This window comes from Pteropus alecto, unplaced genomic scaffold (assembly GCF_000325575.1).
Source record: "Pteropus alecto unplaced genomic scaffold, ASM32557v1 scaffold170, whole genome shotgun sequence".
Lineage (NCBI taxonomy): Eukaryota > Metazoa > Chordata > Mammalia > Chiroptera > Pteropodidae > Pteropus > Pteropus alecto.
Window position 1 is genome coordinate 2,526,403 of NW_006429634.1, and position 20,721 is coordinate 2,547,123.

At 44.5% G+C, this 20,721-nt stretch overlaps 1 long non-coding RNA gene and 1 pseudogene across 2 annotated transcripts in view; both read left to right on the plus strand.

Annotated features, from left to right (window-relative positions):
- Window positions 1-20,418, plus strand: part of LOC107196134 — a 59,099-nt gene extending 38,681 nt beyond the window's left edge. Inside the window, exons 3-6 of one of the 2 annotated variants that reach the window (XR_003048406.1) lie at window positions 13,394-13,464; window positions 14,751-14,791; window positions 17,243-17,490; window positions 19,596-20,418. This is a non-coding gene — a long non-coding RNA (uncharacterized LOC107196134). The remainder of the gene's footprint in view (window positions 1-13,393; window positions 13,465-14,750; window positions 14,792-17,242; window positions 17,491-19,595) is intronic. The other variant, XR_001517503.2, reaches the window with a different exon arrangement.
- LOC112469724 lies at window positions 11,972-12,090 on the plus strand (annotated as a pseudogene).
- Window positions 20,419-20,721: the final 303 nt, after the last annotated feature.

Here is a 20,721-nt window from a genome sequence, read left to right on the forward strand (position 1 = left end):
AACAGACACAGAAAGAACAGAGCCATAGATGGGTGACTGCAAGGGACATCTAGTTTATAGTTTAAGCTAGCTACATTTAGGGGTGTATGGAAGGGTGTAATGGGACTTGAGCTTTGAAAGTGTACAGATTTGGGGATCCTGCAAAGCGGATGCTGAATCAAGGATTTAGGTGCAAGTACTTTATTTGAGAGGGTGTCTCCAGAAAGCATAGCGAAGGAGTAGGAAAGAGAAACAGGGAAGGGAGGAAAGCCATAAAAGATGAGCAAGTCACCCCTTGGGTAACTGGGGCTCAGTCCCACTAGGGACCCTGTGAGAGATGGTACAGAATACACTTCAGAAATGTTCCACAGAGGGATGAGGAAGCTAGAGTATTTGTCCACCAAATCTGATCTGTCCCTCGATCCTGTCTGGGAGGATGAGCCCACTCCTGCTGCCACAGAAAGCCCTTGGACAGAGAGGTGTGGGTGCTTGAGGTAGGAAACCACCAGTGTGTGCAGAAGCTCTCCACCAAATCTGTAGGCGACTTTCAGGATAGGCTAAAGGGATATGGGTGGGGTATCAATAGCATCTGTTTTAGATAGGAAAGCTGAGAAGAGTTCGTGGCTGCCCTGCAGTCCCTACTAGAGATGTGCTGTTTGTCTGTTAGGCAATGGGAAGCCATAGAAGTTTTCCGAACTTGGAGCAGTGCTCCTGAAAGTTCCTGCCAGCCCCAGAATGTGCTACAGAGGAGAGGTGGTGAGATGAGACAGAAGGGATGCAGGGTGGAGGCTGTGCAGCATGGCAGAGGGAATGGGAAGATGAATGGGAGAAGATGGCCTAGTGACAGCGTGTTGCAGAGTTTGAATGTACAAGATTTCACAACCGATTGGATTAGAGAGGAACAAGGGAAAGTGAGAAAGATATCAGAAGGATGGTGCATCTCAGGCAGGAATTAATAACATTTCTTAGACATTGCTCATTCAGGAAGCATCAAAAGGAACATCATACACTGAGCAGACCAGCAAACATTTTCTGAGCATTGGTCATCTGGGGTTCCCTTACATTGGACATCCTTAAAAAATTATTATTATAAACTCCATTTTTCAGGCACCTACTTTGTGCCCTGTGCTTTATCTACATTATTACTCCTCTCTTACAGCCATACTGGCAGGTAGGTAATATTATTATCTCATCTTACAAATGAGGAAACAAGGACTTGGAGAAGCTGAGCCATGGACAAAGTGTCACAGCTAATAAGCGGAGATCAGATGTTTTTGACCAAGCCCTTTCTCTGTACGTTATCTACCTGCACATGTCACGAGGAGGCCAGACCACACAGTAAAATGCCAGCAACAGTCCTGGGTAAATGCCCAGCACTTTAAGCTTCTAAATCATGTTTTCTCATGACTGTGCGGAGTCCTTGAGAGAACTCAGAGTCTGAGACAGACGACATCCCCACTTGACCAACGAAAAGACTGAGGTCCAGAGACATGAAGTGACTTATTCAAAGCCATGGAGCTAGTCCCTGCCTCTTGATCTCAGATTTCATTCTCTGATTTTACTTGTCCTGGATGCATATGCCAGTAGGGAGTCCAGAGAGGAAGAGAGCTGATGGAGTGTGACCAGGGACAGTGACAAGGAGAAGGGGAGGAGGAGATGGTGGAATCTGGGCACTCAAACAGTGTTCTCAGGAGCCTTTCTCTGAAACTTTTGACTCAGCTTTCTTTTGTACTGGCTTCATTTTCTGAAAAGTTCTCCTTGTGCTTAGCTGCCCCAGCAGAAAAAAGAACTCTTTTTCCCTAACACATACAACAAGGGATGAGACAGACTTTCAGAGGCTCCATTTGGGTATGTGCTCATCTCTGAACCAATCACATGGTTAGGGTAATTGAACCTGCTAACTGGCCACTCTTGTGTTTTACACCCTGCCCTGAAGCCAAGGCAAGGGGTCTGCCCACCCAAACCAAAAGGGAATTTTTGTCTAGATACTTTACAGAAAGAAAAAACAGGTTTTTTTTTTTTTTTTTATACTAGGTACCCCCATTTTCCAGATAAAAAACCTAGCTCAGTAAACAGAAGTGCTTTGCTGAAAGTTACACAGCTTAGTATCTGATGTGGCAGAATTTGAATTCTTGTGTCTGTCTCTAGAGCCTGTGCTCCTCCAGGACAGCAGACAGGGTCTTCCTCATTCTTGGGTCTCCCCAGGCACCCTCCCCCCAGATCTTAGCCTGTAAAGGGTCCTTTATTCCAGTGCTGCTCAAGGTGTCCATGGACCATGCTGGTCTGCAACTTTGTTACCAGTCTACAGTGAGTTAAGTACTGAAATTCTAAGTAAGCATTTAGAAACATTTTTCAGCCATTTGACTTTGCTTTGACATCCAAGTGCAGTAATACAAAAAGATGGGTCTGAGATATGTTGCAAATAATTTGAGAAACATTGCTTTTTGCAGTTATCTCTTTGATAAAGGCATGCGCAAAGGAAACCATGATTGCACTAGTGGGTCCTCCACAGGGAGACCCAGAGGGTCCATCCCACAACTCAAATGGTGGTTCTGTCACTCAGCCAGCCAAAGGAAACCTTCCTAGGAGCCCCACCCTTAGCACAGGCCTCTGCAGCTGAAGCTCTTCTCCCACCTACCAGAAGCTCAGGCAGGCAGGCTCAGGCCCAAGCAGCTCCAATGCCCAAGGGCTCTTGGTTCTAGTCCAGCTGGAACTGGCTGATTCTGCCCAGAGCCTATGGATGCCTAGCACTGTGAGACAAGGACCCACTCACCTTGCACTTCCATCCTGTTCCCTGGAAGGAGGGTAATAACTGACACCAGCTATCCTAGGGTTAGAAATTGACCCCAAGAACAGTTTCTTTTTAAACTGAGGTAAAAAGTCAGCTCCAGGATCATGCTGCCCTTTCCATCTTGACACCAAGGATACGGCATGGCTCCTACCCTTCGTTAGAAACTTTCCGATGCCAGAGTCTTAGGTCAACAGAGCAGCTCCAGGCATGAGTATTTCTCAAAGCCAGAATGACTCAGGTTGGCAAGTGTGAGCTAGAGAATAGGCCTAGAGCCAGTTCAGTCCTTTGATGGGGTTAAAGATCCTCCATCATGGCTATACTTTCACCATTCCATCATGTCTGATGCAATGAGAAGAGTCTGGTGCCCTAGGTTAGAAACCCAGTTCTGCTATTTTGCTGAGTAATTTTGGGATGTTTGCATAATCTTTCTGTATCTCAATTATTGCATTTGAAAAAGGGTGGAACACTCACCTCACAGGCTAATCCTGAGGATGAACTAGATGATGCTGCAGAGTACCTTGTATGCACAGGCCCTCAGAGTATGAGAGTGAATATGAGAATGTTTCCTCCACCTTCCAGGCAGCTGGTAAAACTGACAAGAACCCTGGCTTGGAGTCACACAGATCTGGTTGTTCCTCAGGCTCAGTCACCTCCAGAAAATTGACCATGGGGGAATTTTCTTAGCTTCTCTGAGCCTTGATGACCTAATCTCTAAAGAACAAGATACCCACTTGCCAAGGTTGTTGTGAGGATTAAATGCAACCAGATATACAGAAGAGCTTGGCACACGATAGATGCTCAATATGTACTCATTAATTTAACACCTATTTATTACTAATGCTGAGGACTAGGTCCACTAGGTTAGGCATTGAGGATACCATGGTGAGCAAAACAGACTCAGTGCCTTGACTAGGAATTTAGCAAGGGAAATGATTCTGTAAGGGAAACAGATCAGCACACAGTCAAATCATAACTGTGGCATGTACTACAAAGTGAGTGAGGTGTAGAGTGCTAAGTAAAGACCTGACAAGGCAATTCAATCAACTTAGGAAAGTCAGGGAGGGCTTCCCTGAGGAAGTGATAATTAATTGAGCCAAGGTCTGGAGCATGAGCGGGAAGAGCGCTCCAGACATGGAACAACAAGCGCAAGGCCCTGTGATGCGAGGATCCCAGTAAGTTAAAGGGACTGAAAAAAGGCCAATGTGGTGAGAGCCTAGGAAGGTGTGGGGTAAGTTGGGCTGGAGAGGAGAGGAGGCCAGACCACACAAGCCTTGTATGTGTTATAGATTTTCGTCTTTGTCTGTATTTTAAGTGGGAGTAAGGATGACGTGATCATACCTGCTTTCTAAAAAGACCCCTCTGGCTGCAGGTTGGAGGCGAAGTGTGTACAGCAACATGGAATTAGGAGACCATTGCTGTGGTGCAGGTGATTGACGAAGGAGTTTCAGGCTAAGGTGGTGATGACAGAGATGGAGAGGAGGGGACAGAGATAATCGAGGAGGCGAAATGGATGGTACTTAGTACAGCATTTCCTAAGTGTGTTAAGAGCAATTCCTACCTTCCTGGCTTGCACTAGCACTTGAATGTTGGTGCTACTGGAAGAGGAACAGGTTTGGGAGGATAAGCCCATGAGGCTGGTTTTGGACAAGTTGAATTTGAAGTATTGCTGAGGTGTCTGAGAGGCAATTGATCATTTTACACTGGATTTAGTGAAATGCAGCTCGCTAGCACCTTTAACAGGAGTGTCTTCCGTGGTGATGGAGCAGGAAGCTTATCAAGAGACACAAAGAGACTTGCACAGGTGACAGAAATGTTCACTGTTGTCATCATGGTTATGGTTTCACGGGTGTATACAAATGGAGAAACTTACCAAATTGTATACTTTCAATATGTGCAGTTTACTGTATGTCAGTTTCACCTCACTGAAGCTGTCAGAAAAGGTGAGTGACAGGTGACGATGTGGAGAATGGAGTGCAGACAACCCTTTGCGATGGCAGTGGAGGTAAGAAAGGCAAAGAGTGTTGGCAGAAGAGGATGTGAGTTTAAGGGTGTTGGCTTTCATTTTTGTCCAACGAAGTGATTTGACTACATTTAAAGTCTAACAGGAAGGATCTGATAGAGAAGTAGAGATAGAAAATCCAAGAGAAGGAAGGGATAATAAGAAATACGCAGTTCCCGAGAAAGGGAGAAAGGAGGGTACCAAAATTCAGGTGGAGACTTGACCTTTGATGAAAATGTCAGCTCCCATGTTGAAACAGAAGGGAAAGGCCAGAGACTGGGTATAGGGGTGTGTGTGTGTGTGTGAATATAAGCCTGATGTCTTCTGTCAAGTGGAAAGTGGAATCAATGCTGAGAATGAGGGCAGAGGAAGCAGGTTTGAAGAGTGTGGTGAAGGCGTGACGTGGCCATTGGAAAGTGGTTGACTATGGCACTATCCAAGGCCCATTTTAGGTGAGGGTCCCAGGGCAATGGAGAAGCACCCTGCCTGGTGGTGTGTGGGTCTCAGCAGTGTTTAGCTTCTGGGCACAGGCATGGAGGAAGCAGATAGTGAGGGGTTTGCTCCACCAATGAGATCTAAAGACAGAGGGCCAAGAGAATTCATGGCATTGGCAAGACTGTTATTGAAATATTGGACCTTGACTCTGAACTAATAAAAAAGAACATGATTCACACCTGTTAGAATGTCTATCATCAAAAAGACAAAAGGTTGTAAGTTTTGATGAGGCTATATATAAAACCTGGTGCACTGTGGGTGGGAATGTAAATTGGTACAGCCGCTATGGAAAACAATATGAAGATTCTTCACAAAATTAAAAATAGAACTACTATATGATCCAGTAATTCCACTTCTGGGTGTTTACCCAAAGGCAATTAAAACAGGATCTTGAAGAGATATCTGCACCTCCATGTTTGTTGCAGCATTATTCATAATAGCCAAGATATGGAAATAGCGTGTCTGTCAATGGATGAATGTATAAAAAGATGTGGTATATATACAATCGAATATTATTCAGGCATGAAAAAGAAGGAAATCTTGCCATTTGTGACAACATGGATGGATCTCGAGGACATTATGCTAAGTGAATTAAGTGAGAGAAAAACAAATACCGCATGGTATCACTTTTATGTGGAATCTAAAAACAAAATAAACAAAAGTGAACTCGTAGAAACAGAGTGAGAAAGTGGTTGCTGTGGCTGGAGGAATATTATTCAGGCATGAAAAAGAGGGAAATCTTGCCATTTGGGATAACATGGATGGATCTTGAGGACATTATGCTAAGTGAATTAAGTGAGAGAAAAACAAATACTGCATGGTATCACTTTTATGTGGAATCTAAAAACAAAATAAACAAAAGTGAACTCGTAGAAACAGAGTGAGAAAGTGGTTGCTGTGGCTGGATGGGGGTGAGTAAAGAAGGACATGAGGTGGAAGGGGGTGGTCGACTAGAAGAAGATAGAGGGTCAGTGGCTGGAGATGCCAGTGTGATGAAGCAAAGGCACTTGGAAGGCACTTGTGTAGAAGTAGTGAAGGATGGAAGTTGTGGTCAGACAGTGGGACATTTGAGTTGTGGTTTTCGAGCTGGAGCCATTATGGTTGTCAGCAGGGTCCGAGGGGAAGCTGTAGGAGGTGGTGCATGTGTGGGTGCACGAGTGCATATATTCATGTGGAGACCTGAGACATTTTCTTTCTATAATTAACCCAACAGCATTTTTTTTTTTTCCAAACCTTTGGTTCACAAAAGCCTTACCCAAACCCCTGGACTTCTTCCATGTTTCAGCTCAAAATGTCCTTTTCCACCAATAAGTCTTCCCTGACTCCTACTCCAGGAGGGGTCCTTGTGAGAATTAAACTCCCTTTGAGGTAGAGACCTCTACACTGTTAAAGGTACTACAGCTCTTCTTACCCTGTGTTCTCCTCATCTGTGTTCCATGTTCTCCACCCTGGTTGAAACTCCATGGTAGGCACTTGTTATAATTATTATTAGTCATCATAAATGATAGTTCATATTCACTGAGTGCTTATATATGTCAGGCTATGTGCTGAACTTTAACATACATTTCCCCATTTTACAATACTTTTATGAGCGGGTGGTACATCACGCCCTCTTTTATAGGTGAAGAAGACTACAAGAGGGCAAGTGTCTTGCCCAGGGTTGTATAACCGAGCAGTGGTTTTGCCCATCTTTGCATCACTACTCCCAGATCGGAGAGAAGTAATGGGTGAACCACTAGGAGTTCTGTCTGATTCCCAACTCCTCACCTTGCTCAAGTTCAACTAACTGAGTTATACCCGACTCCCAGCACAGGGTCCACTTGATCCTCAATTTCCACAGAAGCACAGAATCAGTTATGGAAAGGGTCTCTACAGTGAGCTAGTCCAGCTTTCTTGTTCATGCTGAGACCCTTGTAAAGGACTGAATGTGTCCCTCTCCCCAAATTCATATCTTGAAGCACTAACCCTCCAATATGATGGTATTTGGACTTGGAGCAGTAATTAGGGTTAGATGAGGTCATGAGACCTCGTCTAACCTCTTAAGAAATCAGAGCACTCTCTCTCTTAAGAAATCAGAGCGCTCTCTCTCTCTCTCTCTCTCTCTCTCTCTCACTCTCTGCACACGCAGTGAAGAAGGGCCATATGAGAACACAGTGAGAAGGCCACCATGTGCAAGTCAGGAAGAGAGACCTCACCAGAAACTAAATTGGTCAGCACCTTGATCTTGCACTTCTCTGCCTCCAGACCTGTGAGAAATAAATATTTATAGTTTAAGCCCCGCCCCCATCCCCACTAGTCTATGGTATTTTTTAATTTTGTTAGGGCAGCCCGAGCAAACTGAGACAGCCTCTTTACCATATCATCTCGAAATGCACATACCTCCTTTCCCCTTGTGACAGGGAGCTTCCTACTTCCCCAAGGCCACCTGTCCATCTCAGAAGCATTCTGCCTTTTGTCAAGTTCTTCCTTCTTCAGCACGAAATCTGCCCACTAAAGCTTCCACATGATTCCAGTCCTGTTCTCTGGACTGGCATAGAACAAAGCTGGTCTTTCTTCCTTGGTGACCCTTCAGATATTTGCAGACAGAGACCATGACCATTCTACTCATTTTAAGTTCCATGGGCACAGAAGCCATGTCTGCCCTGCTCATTTCCACACCCCAGCACCTTGCACAATGCTTACCTCAGAGGAGAAGCCTTACACATATTTGTTAGTTGAATGAATAGAAGTACTTCTCTGCAGATTAAGCATTTCCACTTCCTTTAACTGTACCTCCAAGAACTTGGTTTCAAGTCTTTTTTCCATTCTGTTTCCCTACCGTGTTATTATACTTACTTTTCAGAAACTAAATTTTTGTACCTGTAAAAGAATGAAGCATTGATTCTTACACCTTGATAAATTATCATTCTCTCTACAGTTTCCCTTTTCCTGTACTTCTCTACCTTTATCTTTCCACATGACACAGACTCCCTGCTAGAGGACGATGAATGTTGTAAAAAGCAAGAAAAGGAAAATGAAAAGCTGACTTGTTAATATTCCCTGATGCTACCCCAAAGGTGTGCCATGTTCAGAGGCTCGCCAGAGGACAGGGGAATGGCAAAGTGGTGCTGGTGGTAAGGACCAGAGTTCTGGAACCCAATAGGACAGACAGATGGCAAATCTTAGCTCCTCCACTCTAGAACTGTGTGGCATGGGGCAGGTGGGTAGCATCCTCTCTGGGCCTCAGTAATTGGTAAACAACACCTACTTTTTACCTCCACTTCACTTGATGAATAAATGAGACCATTGATATTTGGGACAATGCCATTAATAGAGTGTCCAGCACATGATGTTCCAGAACATAGATGGCAATGGAGACAGAGTGAGGCAGTGGGTCCTACAGTAGAAGGATGATGGCGCTTCAGTCAGAAGGAACTGGATTCAAATCCCTGCTCATTCTCTGACTAGCTGAGTCACCTTTACTTCTCTGAACTTCGGTGCCCTCATCTGCAAAAATGGAGATGCAAGTGGTTGGGACGACTCATTGAATGGGTTGCATGAAAGTCCTTGGCATGGCGACAGCTTCTCAACAAACGTTTGGTTTGGGTCCTTTCACATGTGGCACGAGCTCTTGTGTCTTCCTCTTACTGAGTTATTAAGAAGGGAAAGTTGATTTCCTTCAGTAGACGCGTGGCTACATCACTGTGGAACACTTAATTTCTGTTCTTGCCTATTTCTCAAACAAGTCTCAGAAGTTAAGTGGCTTACTCACAGTGTCACTACAGTTTCTACTCTGCTATACTCTCTCCCTAAACAGTCTTGTGGAACTTTCCAGGCTTGTGGGGCTGGAAGTGACCTCTGTGGTCATTAGATGCTTGATGAAGATGACCAAGACAGCTACATCCTGACTGTCAAAAAATAACACTCATGCCCAGAAGACCAAGTAGATAAAATGCGAATCCTAGGCTGGAGATCAAAAGTCTCTGCAACAGTCCCATTCCCTTCCTGCCCGCTTCCTTCTCCCTTTAGCCTGCCAGGAAGGAGTTGTTGCTGTTTGCTTCAGAAGGTGGCTCCCAGAAAAAAACAGTGCCACACCTTACCCTGGCCCCTCCTTCTCCCTCTCCTCTAAATAGTGAAAGTAGGAATAATAATAATTATCATGACCACGCTTATTAAATGTTTGTTATTGTGTGCTGAGGACTTTCCACACAATACCCCTTCTTCCCTAGTTAATCTTCACAGTAGCCGGTAAACTAGGTGCTGTCGCCATTCCTGTTTGACAGAGGAGGAAACTGAGGCTCAGAATGCACCAGTAAGTTTTGCTTAAGGCCCCACAGTGAAGGGGCCTTGACTGGAACCCGAGTCTGTCTGATTGCAGAGCCTCTGCTCATAATTACTCTCCTGGACTGTGAAGTAGATGTTGGTACTGGGGACACTATGGCAAAAGGACCTGGAATGCCACAGCTTTATGAGTGTAGTTGAAGGGGAAGGAAGAGTGAAGTAGCACCTGAGATGTGATTCTGAGTTGTGGCTTCTCCCTGGTTTCCCGTCTGACCTTGGGCCCATGACTTATCTTCTCTGTGCCTTGAGAGACCTCACTCAGTACAGTTGGGATGAGGCCCCACCGATGACTTTGGGCTATGTGAGGTTGTCAGGAGAAGGAAAATGGGAGCAACAGAGTGTCTCCAAGTGCTGAGTGAGTGATCAAGACCACTGGGCCCCACTGCCAGTTCTGTGGCCTTCGGTCTCTGTTAAGAGGACTTATGTAAAGGTTACCTCTACCCAAAGTTAAGTTGCAATGAAAACAACAATGGGGAAGAGGATGGCGTGGAGTATAAATGAAATATTTCTTAAAAGAAAAGCACTGGACTTCAGGTCAGAAGATCTATGTTTTGGTCTAGCGTGTTATTACCAAGGGTGCAGAGTGACGTCGCAGTCTTCCTCCAACTTGAGTTGGGTCGTGGGTCTAGTTCCATCTGTACTCTGGCCTTAGTCTCACAATCTGTGAAATGAGGGCATCTTTCACAGTCTTTCTGACACACTTGCCCTGGCACACCCCGGTGGTCTGTATCTCAGTTCTTGTCCTGATGTCCTTCTAGGCCTGCTTTGCTGTCTTGGCAGGTAGAAGAGCCTGAGCTGTCCTGTCCTGGCCTCAGAGAGGATGCAAGGGATGGGGTCTTGGGTGGGCAAAAGACAGGAAAGGGGCACAGGGCCATGAGGGCAGACCTCTCCTGGCTTGGCCCTTGTTTCTCCCCTCCCCCCAGTGGCATGGGGTGGGGGGGGCTGGCCTGAGATCAGAGGTCCACCTGCGTCAGCCCTGACCCTGCCCTCAAGTCAGGAGGCGCCTTCTCAAGGCAGAACAATGCGGATTCTTTGAAGGGCTGGGCAGCAGGGGATGGGTGTTTCTCCAAACACAGGGCCTCCTTTGCAAAACAGGCTTTGATTCTCAGGCCCAGAGGCCCCAGGTGCCTGTTGGGCGGCAGGCGGAGGCTGGGGGCTTTGTTTGTTTGCCTTGGAGACTCAGGAACAAAGCCTGGGACAAAGCTAGCCCTGGCTTCAGGCAAGGCAGTCTGAGCAAGCAGGCCAGGGCTGGGATGGCAGTGGAGGCAGTGGCCTGTATGTCTCTGGCCAGCCCCTCCTCAACCCGGCCAGTTCAGGCTATTTCTGGCCTCCTCATTGTGTGTCTGGCTCTTTCACATAAATGGCAAATGCTGTTGGATCTCCAGGCTGTCCTGGTGGTCCACTGGCTCTCAAAATCCCTGTTGGGGAATAAAGTGGGTAAAACTGGAGTCCAGGACACAGAATCCAAGAGGTGAGGAGGAAAGAGCTCTGACCCAGAGTCCACTGGCCTGTGCCCAAGCACTTAGGTCACCAAGAAGGATGGTTACTACTTTCTGCCAGGCGTTATGCTGGGCACTCGACATGCATGAGGCTCTGATTTAACCCTTGTTTTCTCACTTGATAGTGGCCTGCAAGGTCCGCAGCACCCCTCCAAATGCATCCCCTTTCAGTCTGCTCCTCCATTCCAGCTACGTTTTCCTGCTTTCAGTCCCAGAACACACCAGGCGCACTCCTGCCTTAACGTCTTCTCACCGGCTTTGTCCTCCGCCCAGGACGCTCTGGTGTGGCTGACTCCTCGCTCCTTCAGGCCGCGGCTCGGATCCTACTCTCTCCATGAGGCCTACCCCAACCACTCTCTGCAGACGTGCCATCCAGTCCCCTGAACTTTCGTGCCCCCTGAGCTTGCTTTTTTTCCCCTTACAGTGCTTTTCACCTCTTAATATACCATTACTTATTTATTACACTGTTACGGACTCTGTGTCTGAACTAGCATGTGAGCTCCAACAGTTCAGGCATCTTTGTTAGTTTCACTCGTGTACCCTAAGCACCTAGAACAGTGCCTAGTACATAGCCGGCACTTACGATGTTAATTTTATGTCAACTTAGTTAAGGTACCCAGTTGTTTGGTCAAACACTATTCTAACACTAGTCTCGATGTTGTTGTGAAGGTATTTGTAGATATGATTTATATTTACAATCAGTTGACTCTAAGTAAAGTAGGTTACCCTCCATAGTGTGTGAGTGGGCTTTATCCAATTTGATGAGGGCCTTAAAAACAAAAAGTGAGGTTTCTTGAAGAAAGAATTCGTCTCGTGACTACCATGTAGAAACCTGCTTGAGTTTCCCACCTGTTGGCCTACAAAATTCAGACTCAGGACTGAAATGTCATCTATAGCTGTACTACCCTGAACAAGCCCGATCCTCTCTAATCTCAGAAGCTAAGCAAGGTTGGGCCTGATTAGTACTTGGATGGGAGACCCCCTAGGAAGACCAGGTGCTATAGGCATAAAAAATAAAAAAATAAGGGATTGTAAGCTGACAAGGTCCTTGCAATCCGTGAGGTCAACCAAGGGTCGCCTCGCCTAAAAAAATATTTTAAAATTAAAAAAAAAAAAAAAAGACTGAAATGTCAATTCTTAGCTGAATTTCCAGCCTGTTAGCAGATTTGCCAGGCCCATAAAATAAGAGTAAGTTGCCAGTTCCTTAAAATCTACCTATCTATTATCTATCTATCTATCTATCTATCTATCTATCTATCTATCTATCATCTACCATCTATCATCTATCTATCAATCAATCATCTATCAAACCTATTGGTTCCATTTCTCAGGTTTTTTGGAGAACCCCAACTAACACAGCATAAGACATACTAGAGTTGAACCATAGGAAATTGCTGTTTTTGTGAGTTAAAAAATGATTAAATGTCAGCAATTTCATATGGCTCAACCTAATATTTGTTGAGTGAATAAATGAATAAATCACAAAGCAATCGTGAGATAGGTGTTATCTTATTGATAAGGAAACCAAGATTCCAAGAGATTAAGCTACTTGCTAAGAAAGGCACGGCAGATAAGTGACAGGGCTGGGATTCAAAACTCAGATGGATTCCAAGGTTGTTGCTCCTAATCGGCCAACCACAGGGCCTCCCAAGCAAGGTGCACCACCTTTGTGGGACACAGTTTGAGAGGTCAGTGAAAGACTGGGATTCTGGACAAGTTTAAATGCTTCCTAGCTTCAAGCCCTGAGGCTACCATGAGTGGCTGTGCCAGCCACTCATTTCATTTTGATCATGGCTCGGGACTGCGGGTGGCCTTCCTTGATCCCGGTGTCTTTCCATAGCTGCTGGTAGTCCATTTAGACCCCCATCTCTAAGGGAGTTTGAAGGGAGACTGACAGAAAAGCATCATCTCTTGTCTCCCTAAAGATGGAGGTGCCCAGGTAGGAAGGCAGCATGGCGGGCTAGAGTGTAATGGTGAAGGTGATCATGGGGACAGAGGACCTGGGTCTGAAACTCGGCTCTGCCACTTGGCAGCCAGGTGACTTTGGTCAACTTATTTAATGTCACCGAGTCTCAGGCTCCCCATATGAAAAATGAGATAATAATGCTTTATGTCTAGTATTATTTCAAAAACTAAGTGAGATAATACATGTAAAGTGCTTGGAATCCTGAGTGCTCAGTAAGTAGTAGTAACTAGTATTATTGCTTTTAGCAAATAATATAACTACAACTCCAGATATTGCTGGAAGCAAAAAAGAGAATGTCAATAACAATTTTTTTTGTCTTGATTACATTCCTTTGTCACCTCTAGAGTTCCCTCTCCTCAACTGATGTACCCTGAAAGAGGATCTGATTGTGATAATTCAGTGTGGCTTTGTTTGGGTGAGTTTATACCTTCCACGTGTTACCCTCTGGCAGGTATTCCTTGTTTAGACCTGAACTTTCATTCTGGCCTGAAGGGCTTGTCTACTGTTAAAAACAAAAACAAAAACAAAAGGTGCCAGCATTTTAGGCTCCTGGAAATAACACCCCACAGCAGATAATTATAGTACTCTGCACTTTTCACATAAGCTGGTGTTTATGTTAAAACTGTAAGGGAGGCTGACAGTGACAGGTGATGGGCTCCCTCCTAGGCAGTGTGGTCTCCAAAGTGAGGGAGGAAGACAATTTTCTGGGGCTGCAGATTCTCTGGACTGCAGGAAGAACTTTTCTTCATATGCATTTTCATAACAAAAAGGTCATTAAGCTTTATTACTATTCGATATTGAGATAAACAAACATAATATTTAGAAATAAAATATTTGAAACAGCATGCTTGGATTATTTTTAACCAATAATGATATGAGATCAAAGAGATTTGGAGACCATGGCTCTAGGGAACCATCTTAAACTTTGGCTTTCAGGATGACTTCCTTCCTGCTCTGGAGCTCGGCTCAGGCCAGGTCCCTGCAGGGGACCAGCAGGAACCAATAGCATCATCTTTCAGACATTGGTGGATCCTCAGCCTGGTCAGAGTTGCCCACTCTCCCCAGTTCCTGGATTGTCTGGCTCACACTGGCCTAGGAGGTTATCAGTACTGGAGTCTCCAACAGCCTTTCCTGTTATCAGAGACCCAGTGTCCAAGAAGTCTGAACCTCCTGCCTCTTCCCATCCTGCTGGGTTATGGTCTGTCCTTGGAGGAAGGGTAAACACAGGAGGTGACAGTGTCAATAAATGTCTCCCATGTGGCCTTGGCTAGCACACATGCATTTCTACTCAGGGACACAGGTAGATTTGTGCTTATGGCCCTTCCTATGACACACACACAGAATAAATATCAAAAAGACAGGAAATAGTAATAAAAATTTTGAAAAGAACAAAAAGGAAAAGAATGTCCCTTTATGGGCTCTGAAAGAGATCTTATTTGTGTGTGTTGTCCTTGTCAGGGTAATGTTGGCCTTGTAAAATGAGTCAGGAAGTATTACCTTTTCTTCAAATTTTTTTTTAGAAGAGATCGAGAAGAATTAGTATTAACACTTCTTTGAATATTTGGTAGAATTCACCAGTGAAGCCATCCGGTCCTGGACTTTTGTTTTTTTGGGAGGTTTTTGATTACTGTTTCAATTTCCTCACTAGTGATCGGTCTATTAGGTTTTCCACATCTCCATGAATTTGTCCATTTCTTCTAGGTTGTTGTCGAATTTGGTGGTATACAGCCTGAAAGAGATCAGTAAGTAGTAGTAGTTAATATTATTACTTTTAGCAAATAATGTAACTGCAACTTTTTTTGGATATTGCTGGAGGCAAAAAAGAACTTAAAAAGTTAGTTCTGGGTAATGCAAATCCTGCCTCTTGAAACTTGTCACACTTCAGGCAATGGCTAGCAGATCTAGGTCACCCAATAATTATGAATTCCCCAGTCATTTACAAATAAATAATGAACATCTGTCAGTTAACTTAATTAATGAGGAAACCAGTAAGCTGGTACAATTGGTTTAAAGAAGAATTAAAAGAACCTCACTTACATAAGTTATAAGAATGCTGATATATTTTTAAATATTTATAAAATTGGTCTATCCATGAGGCAATAATCAATTGCATTCTACTGGATGCAATCCATTTGCATTTCTATGGAAAAGAATACTTTACATTATTATTAATTGCCCACACTTAGAGTCTTAAAACATCTCAAGGATAATAAAATATGAAATAACCTAGAAGAGAACTCTAAATAGGACACTCTTTTTTTGCCTGTGACAAAGTCTTTTTCACAATTTTCCCTGACACCAGAAAAATAATTTGGCAAATAATTTGGCCAAGGAACTTTACCAAAATCTTGATTGTATTTTAATTAAAGTGGGTGATGAATCATTGTAGAATTCCATCCTTTTCTTCATGCGGATGATTTAGGAGAGGGCAGTGTACTATCAAGCCAGGAAGCAGATCTGGGTCAGGTCTGCTTATCACTCTGTAGTTGAGTGGCTTTGGGCCATTCCCTTCTTTCTGAGCCCATGACTTCTGAGGGCCAATAACAATAAAATTACAGAGGGGAAAGATCATCAAAATGAGGCCAATAACAATAAAATTACAGAAGGGAAAGATCTTGCACCAGGCCCGGCACAGTGTGGGAACTTAAGATACAGGGCTTCCTTCTCCACTTCTTGAAACTATCCCCAAAGGCTTCTGAAGGCATTCAGTCTTTTCCAGTTGCAAAGACTGCTTGTTTCAGCCATCTGGTACTTCCAGCCCACTGAGACTTCAAGTGGATGGAGCTATACTTGTGTAGTGCTCCAGAGACACTGGGTAAGCCTGTGGGAAAGGTGGCCAAAGTCTTCTTTGGCGAAAAATAGAACTCAGTTCCATGGTGTCACCAAAGGGCAGGTCTCTGGGGCTGTAGAAAGGGGAGGAAGTCAGTGAGCTTGATGCAGAGCTGAGAAGAGATTGGTTGAGAGAAAGGTTTAGCATAAACCAGGGATTCCTACTTTTAGAGGGGTGATCAGAGACATCTTTGAAAATCTGATGAAAACCTTAAACCAGAAATATGTGTGTGTGTTGGTTGGCAGAGGCTGTAGCAGGGTCTTCCCCAGAGGTGCTAGGCCTGAAATGAGGAAGCCTTTGCAGTCCCCTTCTCTCCCCTCGGTGAATGTCTCCAGCTTCAGAGGAACTGAGGGCCAGTCTCACAGGGGAAAGAAGCCCCAAAGTGGGCGGAGGCAAACATAAGTCTTTCTCCATCAACTAAACGAGGGGGCCTGATGAGCTGCTTTAGCCTAGATGGTGCCCTAGAGCCTTGCCTCTCTTATCTAGGGGGCTGCCCTAAGTCTCCATCACCCCAGTCGTTTAGTCTACACAGCAGAGGACCAGTACGGAGGGTAGAAGGTAGTGGTGGGGGACTTCCATAGAAAAGCATGGGACATTGACTGTCTCCCTCCCCAGTTCATGGGCCACCTGGAGGAAGTAAAGAATGTGGGCTTCAGAGCAAGTTTGGGCTTTGCGTCAACCATAGAGGTGCATCACTCAGCTCTCCCTTCAACAAGGAACTTTCTATTCAGCTGTGTATTTGTTTCCTAGGACTGTCATAACAAAGTGCCACGAACTGAGTGGCTTACATAACAGAAATTTATTTTCTCACAGTTCTGGAAAATGAAAGTGTAAAATCAAGACGTCATCAAGGTCGAGTTTCCTCTGAAGGTGCTAGGGAAGGATCTGTTTCATGCCTCTCTCCTAGCTTATGGTAGCCTCAGGCACTCCTTGGCTTATAGATGCATTACTCCAATCCTCCATCTTTGCATGGCATTCTCTTTATGTGTTTCTGTCTTCATATGGCCTTCTTCTTATAAGGACACTAGTCATATTGGATTAGGGGCCCACTCTCCTCCAGTACGACCTCATCTTAACTAATTACATTTGCCACAACACTATTTCCAAATAAAGTGACATTCAGACTTTATTTAGGGTTAGGAATTCAATATATTCTTTTTGGAGAAAGATGAGATGGGGGGACACATAATTCAACCTATAACAAGCTACCAGGAGTACAGTTAGTGTACCCCCCTCTTACTGTAGCACCTTTGGGTAGCCACACTTTCCCCAGGCAGCTCTCAACCAATGGGACAGAGGCTTTATCAGATCTGCATTACAATCAGAAGGCCTAATATTGTTCCTCTCCCTCCATCTTTCACAGGCATCCTCTCTCAATAAGTATTTTGCATTCCTAACTCCACTGGCGTGTGCTTCCAGAAGGATCAAAATTGGCAAAGGAGGTAAAATGGATTTATTTACTGGATCACTTGATGCCCAGCTGTCAAGGAAGACCCCATCCCCAGAGATATATGGGGCACGATAGTCCCTGGCACAAGGAGGTGGCTCAGTTGCTTAAACATTGATAACAACTGGAAGAGGTTTCAGTGGAGGCACCACCCTGGCCATGAGGTAATTCAGGTGTTTGAAAAACACAGGAGCAATACATAAAGGACAATGGAATTAACTGCATTAAATTGTATTGACCTTACAGAGAAAAAACGAAAAGCTGAGGGCACTTAAAAAAACAAAAATGTAAGTGCAAAGCAGGTTTTGGTACCCTACAAATAAGCCTTTATTTCTTGCAAAGGGAGCGCAGAAAAAGTTTATGATCAAAATCAGGATTTGATAGTATGGAGCTTCAAAGATGGTAGAAGTCTCAGTGAAGCAAGTCTGTTGTGCTAAGTTCAGAGCTCTGGTTGAGAAAACCTGGGTGGAACACATGGGATGGGACACTGAATATTTTGGCTCCCCAGACTCTGCAGTATCAGAGCATGCAGAGGTGGCCCGCCGCCACTAACAAGAGACAGCACACCCTACATGCAGGAAGACACTGCAGAGGCTCTTCCCCACCAGACAATAGGAGTCCTCTCCATACTCTGCTCTATCTCTTTTTCTGACCATCAGACTGATAACGAGAGCTATATTGAACCATGACCCAGCCAGGGTCTTATCTGGGAGGATAGGGACAATACCTCAGAGGAACTGCAAGAATTATGCAGTAAACTATATTTTTAAAAATGTTAGATCAAGGGATCTAGCACAGACAACTGGATAAAAGAGAGTCTATTTACTTGTGTATATGGGATTAAACTTTCCTGGGGACAGTGCAAACTTGCTGTTTGGGAGGCTCCTGGATGGCCCATGCCCAACAAACTTGAAATGCCTGAATCGTCATGGCAAATGGGGGAGAAAGGGATTAAAAGGCCCAGGGTTAGCAGACATGGAAGAGTGGATATATTATGTGAGGCCAGAAGACCAATCAGAGGATGATAACCCATGAGTAGACCCAGAGGAGACATCATTGACCAAGTTCATCAGGAGTATGTTGGTGAGAGGGCACCAGTGTCACTAAGTTTGAAGGTGGCGCTTTCCTCTGCAAGCCAGAGATAAGTCTATGTAGAGCTTAGCCTGTGCATTGGTAGCAATGGAGGCGATGGGGCCCCATACAAAAGCCAAGTCACGATTATTGTAAAACTAGTTAAGTCAGGGCGACAGCCAAGGGAGCTTGACCTGTAGAGAGCTGTGGAGGTAGTTAATAGAATAAAGTATCCCTACAAGGAAAATACATGTGTAACCAGTAAGGGTATCATTAAAAGAAAGCAGGAATGTTTAAACAGAAAGTTTAGGATGATTGCCTCAATAAAATGTCACAATCTCTTGCCCAATTCTTGGACCTGATCCAGTTTTGATCTCTGTGTTAGTAGAAGAGAGAATCTGTTGTTTGAAGAGGTGGTTGGGCCTCCAGGGAAAAGGACTATGCTACACCGCAGCAAACATATCCTGTAAGGGTCTTCCTAGTCCTTTCCCAAAGGGACTGAGGGCTATATACTCAGAGGCTGTTTACTGGGGAAATGGAACTATCCAGACATTTCTAGGACTAATGGACACATGTCTGAGTTGACATCGATACCCAGAGACCTGAAATGTCATTATGGACACTTATGAGAGTCAGGTAGTAGTTAATGGAGTCCTGTCCCGAGTCCAGCTTACAAGGAGGAGGTGAGACCACTCAGTACTCATTTCTCTGATCTCTGAATATATAACTGGGGCTGATATACCTGAAAGATAGAGTAATCCTTACATCAGGTCTTTGACCTGTGGGGTAAGAGCTACCATAGTGGAGAAGACCAAGTGGAAGGCTCTGAATCTGTCCTCCTTCCCCACCTTCTCCTTCCACTCTCTATTTTCTACACTCCCACTCTCCACCGTGATGGTAAAGCAAAACCAATATTGTATCCCAGGGAGGATGGCAGATATTAATGTTATCATTAAGGATCTCAAGATGCAGGAATAATCGTCTCTGTCCTATCTCTGTTTAATTTATCGGTCTGGTCTTTGCAGAAACCAGATGTATCTTAGAGCGTGACTATAGACAATTGAAAGTTCTACCAAATAGTAACTCCAAATGCAACTGTCATACTGATCTTTGGTCTTTGCTAGAGCAGATTAATATGGCTTCAGGTACATGGTAGCCACTGTTGACTTGGTAAATGTGATATTTTCTGTCCAATCAGGAAAGAAGATGAGAAGAATTTATTGAAGAATTTAATGAAGAGTTCACCATTCAGCTTTTGGGTGCAGTAAGGTGACAGCTTCCATCTGCAGAGCCTTCAGGCCAAGGTTGTGTTTTCTGGGCAGCTCCCAGCCAAAGAGAAGCTTGAGGACCCTAGGATCTGGCCATTTCTGCCCAATATGGAACTCTTCTAATGGGCAGACTTTGCTTAGAAGCTCCCCATCGAGTTGGCTGGATTTGTCAGTTTTGCATCACAATCTGGGAGGAGCCTGAGCAACTTTTGGGACCTGAGGTCACACCAGATACTCTGAGCTTTCCGGGTCCATTTGATGGATCTGGAAAGTGAGAGGATCAGTCACAGACCCCATTGGAAAGCCACATCTTCCCCCTAGATGGCTTCTGGAAGTTGAAGGTGCACAGGCCTTAGGCTCAAACATATCTGGGTTCTAATCTCAGCTTCTCCGCTGGCTGGTGGTGGAGCTTTGGTCTCTGTGCTTCTTGAAAAAGCCCCATCTTTATCATCTCTCTGATTCCTCTCTCTTTCTCTTCCACTTTCCCTCCACATCACATGCCCAGCCAGAATCCTCCTGGGGCAGATTTGCTGCTAGGAGCTGCCAATGAGCTCTTGAGGAAAAGTCTATTCCCAAGACCACCCACCCTCTCCTCAACCCCTCCTTCCTTCCCCAGAATATGCAGCTCCTTCAATTTTTTTTAACCAGTGACACAATATATCTAATTTGTGTTTATGTTTCATAATACGTTGCAAAATATAAACATTCAAAATAGGTGTAAATAAGTTGTTTTAGAGAAAGTCTTGAATAAGGTTGCGGTCCTATTGTAGCAGTGCAATAAAGAGAAATCTCAGAGTGATGGATTTTTAGCAGCGCTAAAGAGCACCTGGTCTGAGCTTGAACACAAATTCAAGGAGCATCAGGCAGAGAATTTTCTTCAAATAAGTAGAGTTAGTGTAAGAAATGCTATGATTAAGAAATCGAAGAAGCTGTGATTAGGAATCTATGTGAGAAGGTGCAGCATATGCTTATTATGACAGCAACATATAAGAAAGTCAAATTCTAGTTAAATACATCAAAACAAGAAATTCATGGAACAAGTATAAAGCCAGTGAA